Source organism: Chrysochloris asiatica, unplaced genomic scaffold, assembly GCF_000296735.1.
Source record: "Chrysochloris asiatica unplaced genomic scaffold, ChrAsi1.0 scaffold00205, whole genome shotgun sequence".
NCBI classification, from domain to species: Eukaryota; Metazoa; Chordata; class Mammalia; order Afrosoricida; family Chrysochloridae; genus Chrysochloris; species Chrysochloris asiatica.
In genome coordinates this window covers 4,681,418-4,688,332 of record NW_006408723.1, presented here as the reverse complement: position 1 = coordinate 4,688,332, position 6,915 = coordinate 4,681,418, and the positions used below count along the sequence as shown (strand labels likewise).

The 6,915-nt window shown below is 36.9% G+C and overlaps 1 pseudogene; it reads right to left on the bottom strand.

Annotated features, from left to right (window-relative positions):
- Positions 1 to 1,417: 1,417 nt before the first annotated feature.
- LOC102813754 lies at positions 1,418 to 2,375 on the bottom strand (annotated as a pseudogene).
- Between the last annotated feature and the right edge of the window lie 4,540 nt (positions 2,376 to 6,915).

The following is a 6,915-nucleotide window of genomic DNA, read 5'->3' as shown; positions in this document are numbered from 1 at the left end:
CTTCTCCCTTTAATGTGTTTTTAACGGGTGCTGGGTTTACACACTGATCTTGTATATAGTGATTAGTGTTGGCTCTTGCTTTTTATGTTGTGGTTTTACAGAGTGCAAATACAGTTTGGATGTATGGCCAGACTTGCTGTCCTTTGTTAGATATGGCAGGAATAAAAGCTCCTGTCCAAGTAGGAAACACAACTTCTGGGCTAAATCTCATAGTCAGATGTCACAAGAACCCACCAGAGGATTCACCTCTGGACTTTCAGCTGGGACTTTCAGCTACTTCGTCTTTGTGCTTGATTTACTGTGTTGTTTATTTCCTCTGTTTATGTTCTGTTTCTTTCTGGTTATTCTATTGTTGAGTTGTCTGATTTGTTCTTCAATCCCTTAGGATTTGATTTATGTGTTTTTAAGTTATTCTGTTTTGAGTATGGATATGGTTATGCTCTATTTTTTCAATTGACCCTTTAATAATGAGATAATGTTCTTCTTTTTCTTTTATGCAGATTTTTGCATTGAAATTAGTTTTATCAGACATCAGTATGGTCACTCCTGCTCATTTTTCACTACAATTTGCTAGATATGTTTTTGATACCCTTTAATTTTTAATCTATTTTGTGTGTGTGTGTGTGTGTGTATAAAGTGTATCTATTGTAGACAACATATTGAAGGATCCTTTTTTTTTCCCCCTCAGGCTATTAAATCTTTTGTTGAATACACATGATCATGGATGATACATAAATTTCAATTCCATCTATAATTTTATCTGGTACCATTAATTCAAATTAGATATATTGCATAGGATGTGCCAACAACCATTTTTATAACCAATTGTTTAACTTCTTGTGTAACCATTTAATGGTGAATTCCAGGTTCTTAACATAGCAACTCTTAGTTCAACTACATCATGGTTTCTGCAAATGGCTTCTCTGACCCCAAGCAGTCCTCCTCTAAGGTTATATAAGTAAATTGAATGGAATCTGGCATCATCCTGAAGGAATTCTAAACTCCACACTGTGGGGTAGTTTATCAAGATGGCTTGAGAGTAGACTAACTTTACACAGCACATTAAAAAAAAAAAATTTATTCAGCATCATGATCAGACTATTACATTTATCAATCAATAGCATGGGTGTGTGTGTGGGGGGGAATCTACATTAAAACCCTCTGTTGGAATACTTTACACTGTCCACAGAACAGAAATGAAAATAACCTGTTGTACAATTAGTCACAAATACAGTCCTTGAGTTTTTATGGGTTTTTTGCCCATATACATGAATATTATCTAAAACATGTCTTCATTGTAGCAGCTAGGCCCTGCCACCATTGTGCTTGGCTGAGTTCACATATCTGTTGTAACCTGGAGCTTCCCTGTCACTTCTCTGGCTCTCCTCTCCTGCTAAGCTTTGTTTCCTGGCAATCATTAAAACCTGCCACTCCCACAGCTACTGCTGCTGCTTGAACCACCATAGCCACCTTGGTTTCATGGTTTGGCAAAATATTGACCTCTACCACCATAAGGGCCAGAGTTTCTGCCTCCAAAATTTCCTTCCCTCATGGGTCCAAAATTTGAAGATTGATTGTTGTAATTGCCAAAATCATTATAGCTTCCACTGCCTCCAAAATTGCTTCTATCATTACCAAATCCATTATAACCATCTCCACTTCCTCCATATCCACCACCACCATGGCTGCCACCAAAGCTGCCTCATCCAGTGAAGTTTCTTCCATAACCAAACTTATCATTCCCATCAAAACCACCTCCATGGCCACTACTGAAGTTTCCAGAACCACTTCAACCTCTTTGACTCAAGGCGGCACTGGCCATCTCTTGCTCTGACAGGACTTTCCTTACTTCACAATTGTGGCCATTCACAGTATGGTACTTCTGGATAACAATCTTGTCTACAGAGTCATGGTCATCAAAGGTTACAAAAGCAAAGCCCCTCTTTTTGCCACTGCCTCGGTCTGTCATGATTTCAATCACTTCAATCTTCCCATACTGCTCAAAATAATCTCTTAGTTGATGCTTTCCTGTCTTCTTTAATACCACCAACAAAAATATTTTTTACAGTTAAGTGGTCAACTACTCTTTGAGAGTCTTCTAGTGAAACGGCCCTCTTTGGTTCTACCACTCTTCCATCCACCTTGTGTGGCCTTGCATTCATGACTGCATCCACCTCCTCCACAGTAGAGTAAGTAACAAACCCAAAGCCTCTGGAGCACTTGGTGTTTGGATCTCTCATCACCACACAATCCATGAGTGTCCCCCATTGCTCAAAATGGCTCCTCAGGCTCTCATCTGTTGTTTCAAAGCACAACCCTGTGATGAAGAGTTTCTGAAGCTGTTTGGGTTCTTTAGGAGACTCTGACTTAGACATGATAGCAGTGGGGGGGGGGGTGGAAAGACTAACGATGCTTCCTCCACGCTGTCCACAGAAAGTAATCCTGTTTTATTAATCATTCTGCTACTCTTTGTCTCTTGACCTGCACATTTAATCCATTAATGTTCAGTGTAATTATCAATAGATATGAAATGATTTTTTATGCTACTGGCTTCTTTGTTTTTTATGAGTTTCTGTGCTTAATTCATGTTATTGAACATTTTCTTGTCAATTTCTTCATAGTGTTAATGGTTCCAGAATCTTGGATTTTCCTTTTCTTGATTTAAGTTTCTTGATTTAAGTTTTCTTGATAAGTTTCTTTGAGGTTACCCTATACTTTATTAATTTCTGCTTTGTTTCAAAACAGTTTGTTTTAAATCTACCTGACCTCCTGACCACCTGGATCTCTGTAACTGTTTGTTTCCATTCCTTTGCTTTGTAGTTGTCCTGACAATAGACTGACATCTCAGATCCCCTATTTTGAGTCTTGTAGTTTTATTCTGCTGTGGACTCTTACATATGTGGACTGAGTTTTGGGGGTGTTGCCACATATGACAATCTCTGGTGGTTGTCTGTTCTTGTTGGTTCCTAGTCCAAAGAACTCCCTTTAGTAAGTTTTAAAGCACTGGCTTGGCTTTTATAAAACCCTTTCATTTATGTTTAACCTGAAATATTCTCATTTCACTTCCACATTTGTTGGACATCTTTGCTGTTTATATGATTCTTGCTGGCAGTTTTTTTGTTTGTTTGTTTGTTTAGTTTTGTTTCTTTCTTTCTTTCAGAGTTTTATACATGTGTCCCCATGGCCTTCTTGCCTTCATGGTTTGCACTGAGAAATCAGAGGTTAATCGTACTCATTTTACTTTGTAAGTAACATTTCTTTATTATTTTTTTTCCTAGCTTCTTTGAGGATTTTTTGCTTGCTTTGATTTTAGAGAACTTGATTATATATCTTGGTGATTTTATTTTAGGGTCTAGCCTTCCTCGGGTTCATTCACTTCCTGAATGCTTCTTCTCTTCTTTCAAAATATTAGGAAATTTTTCTTCAAACAGTTCTTCTACTATTGTTTCTGTGTTTTTCTTTGTCTCCTCCTGTTCTGAAATTCCAATCACCCATAGGTTATTCCTCTTTATGTTGTCACATATGAATCTTAGGCTTTCTTCAAATTTTTCATTCTGTTTTCTGGTTGTTCTTCTATCTTAGCAGTATTAAGGGATTTATCTTCAAACTCGATGATTCTGGCTTCAATTGATTCAGTTCTACTCCTTTCCTCTTTCAGTGTATTTTTCATTTCTGATATTTTAGTATTGATCATCAGAACCTCCATTTGCAGGTTTGTTTGTTTGTTTGTTTTATTGTCTCCAGTGCTGTGTCTATTTTGTTTGATTGTTCCTGTAGTGATTTTATGACTTCTTTCTTATTCCTCAAACCTTCTTTAGAACATTTGGATGTACCTCAATATCATTCTCCTGAATTATTTTCCAGGTAGATCCAGTGACTCTTCTTCTTCAGCATCATTTTATAGCTCTTCCTCTTTGTCATTTGTGTGGGCTACTCTGTTTTCTTACTGCATGGGAGCAGAAAAATTCTGCTGTTTTTTAGGTGTTATGGTTTTGTTGTAATTGTATTAATTTGATGAATGAATGCTGGTGTATTCTTAAGCACTCTCCAATTGCTTCCTTGTAGGTGTGACCAGGAGATGGGCTTTTCTCTTCACTGGTTGTATCATTATATTCATAATGTTTTTGGCTGGCATTGGTTGCAGACACTGCTCTAGTGTCTTGCAGCTGGTATTGGCTCTTCACAATTGGTGTGTTTTTAGAAGATGCAGTTGTGGGTTGGCTGTATGGCTGCAGTTGTTTCCTATAGGATGAGGCAAGAAAAGAAAATGTTCCCATAAGATAGAAGGACAACCAAAAAATAAAACAAAAAACACAGAAAATACAATATAATAACAATAAAACTGGAAAAATAAAATAATAATATTAATAATAAAATGAAATTAAAATAATAAAACAACCATGAAGCAACAGGAGGAAAATATGAGTAATTCTTTAGCATCACCTAATGTATTCTTCTAGCACTATGGGATAATGCACTAGACTGTAAAGTCCATTTGAACCACAAGGTCAGTGGCTCAAGCTCACCAGCCACTCCTTGGAAAACCTATATAGGGTTGATATAAGTTGGAATCCACTCTATGGCGTTTAACAACAACAATGGACTCTTGCATTCTAAGCTGATTGAGAAATTTCACAATGTTCCCATTGGTCTTCTCTGAACTATCACTAGTTTTTTTTTTTTTCTCTTTCTCCTTTTTTTTTTTTTTTTTTAATACCCCTGAAATGTGTTTGGCTATTTCTCCTAGTGAGAACCAGCCCAGGGATGGCCAGGCCTGATTTGGAAGAGACTGCTGGCACTGGCTTTCTCTGTTGTCTCCTCCCCCTTTGATTATGTGTCCAGATGTAGGAGCCACATGAAACCTTCCCATCACTGTCTGCTCACACAAGTCTCACCTCTGATCAACAGAGAGGAAATGAGTAGAAAGAGAAAAAGAAAAGAAGAAATAATGATCATAATAATAATTGTGGCTTTGTCTCTGTAAGTTGCAGGCAGGTTTCTGCAATGGGAATCCTCTCTTAATCTGCTCACATCTATTCAAAAGGACTGCAGCAAATCAGGTTGGCCTCCTCAAGTCAGAAATCACTATCTTTCTTGCTTCTGTTCAAATGTTTTTCTCCTGGTAAGCACTTAATTTACTTCTTTAGCCCATTATCTGAAGCTCAGAGTTCTGGGCTTGTCCTTTGAATCTTTTTCATCTGGTTTTCCCTTTTTTGCTGAAGAGGTTCTGCACAACCTTTCAACCTCTGCCTCCTCAACATTTTTCTCCTCCTTTCTTATTTTGATGCTTTCTACATCATTCAATATTTTGCCCATAGAATCCTTCAATATTGCAAGTTGAGTCTTGACATTTTTATTCAGTTCAATCAGCTTACAGAATGCTGAGCATGCTGTTCCTTTTGGCTATCTAACTCCATATCTTTTAACATTTCATCATAATATTTGACTTTTTCTTCTTGAGTTGACCTCTGTAATTTTCATCTCATCTCTTTTACCGCCTCATTTCTTCTATTTGCTTTAGTATCTCTAAGCTGCAGAGCAAGTTTCAGTCTCTTTAACATCCATTTTGGTCTTTTTTTCTTTCTTGTTTTCTTAATGACCTTTTGCTTTCTTCCTGTATGATATTCTTGATGTCATCCATCTTCTGGTTTTCAGTCATTGGTGTCTAATGAATCAAATCTGTTCTTAAAATGATCTCTAAATCCAAGTGGGATGTGTTCAAGGTCATATTTTGGCTCTCATGGACTTATTTAATTTTCTTTAGTTTTTGCCACTACTTGCATGTGAGTAATCGATGATCTGTTCCAAAGTCTTCCTCTGTTTTGGCTAATTATATTTATCTTTTCCACTGTCTCTTTCCACAGATGTAGTAAATTTGATTTCTGTGTATTACATTTGGTAAGGTCTAAGTGTATAGTCATCTTTTATGTTGTATAAAAAAGGTATTTGCAATGAAGTCATTGGTCTTGCAAAACTCTCCAGCATAATATTTATCACCAAGTCCATATTTTCCAATTACTGACCCTTCCTTTTTGTTTCCTAAGTTTGAATTCCAATTGCTAGTAATTGTCAATACCTCTTGATTGCATGTTTGATCAATTTCAGACTAAAGAAGTTAGCAGATTTCTTCAATTTTACCATCACTAGCTTTAGTGTTTGGTGTATAAATTTGAATACAATTGTATTAATTGATCTTTCTTCTAGGTGTGTGAATATTATCCTATCACAGACAGCATTGCACTTCAAGATAGATCTTGAAATGTTCTTTTTGATGATGAATGTGACACCATTCCTCTACAATATGTCATTCTTGGCATATTAAACTATATGGTTATCAGATTCAAAATTCCCAATACCAGTCCATTTCAGCTCACTTAATGCCTAAGATATTGATATTTATGCTTTCCCTTTTACTTTTGACAAATTCAAAGTTTCTTGGATTTTTACTTCATACATTCCATGTTCCAATTATTCATGGATATTTACAACTGTTACTCCTCATTTTGACAAGGAACTGCCAGAGATTGAAACTGGATTCAAACAAGGCAAGAAATGCAGGATAACATTGCTAGCTTCAGATGGGTCTTTGTTGAAAGCACATAATACCAGAAAGAGGTTTACCTGTGCTTTATTGACAACCCAAATGTTTTCAATTGTTTGGGTCATAACAAGCTATGGAAAACATTGCTGAGAATGAGTATTCTGGAATATTTCATTGGGCACATGAGGAACCTGTACATAGGACAAGAAGCTGGGTATTTTTTTGTTTTATTTTGCTTTTTAAAACAAGAAGGGAGGGCTGGCAATGTCAGGCGCATGGGGTCCCCAGCTGATCTCCTCCCTCCCTGCCTTCCTCGGATGGCGGCTGTTTACGCTGGACGTGTGGCCAGAGACGGGTAAGGATCACGTGGAACC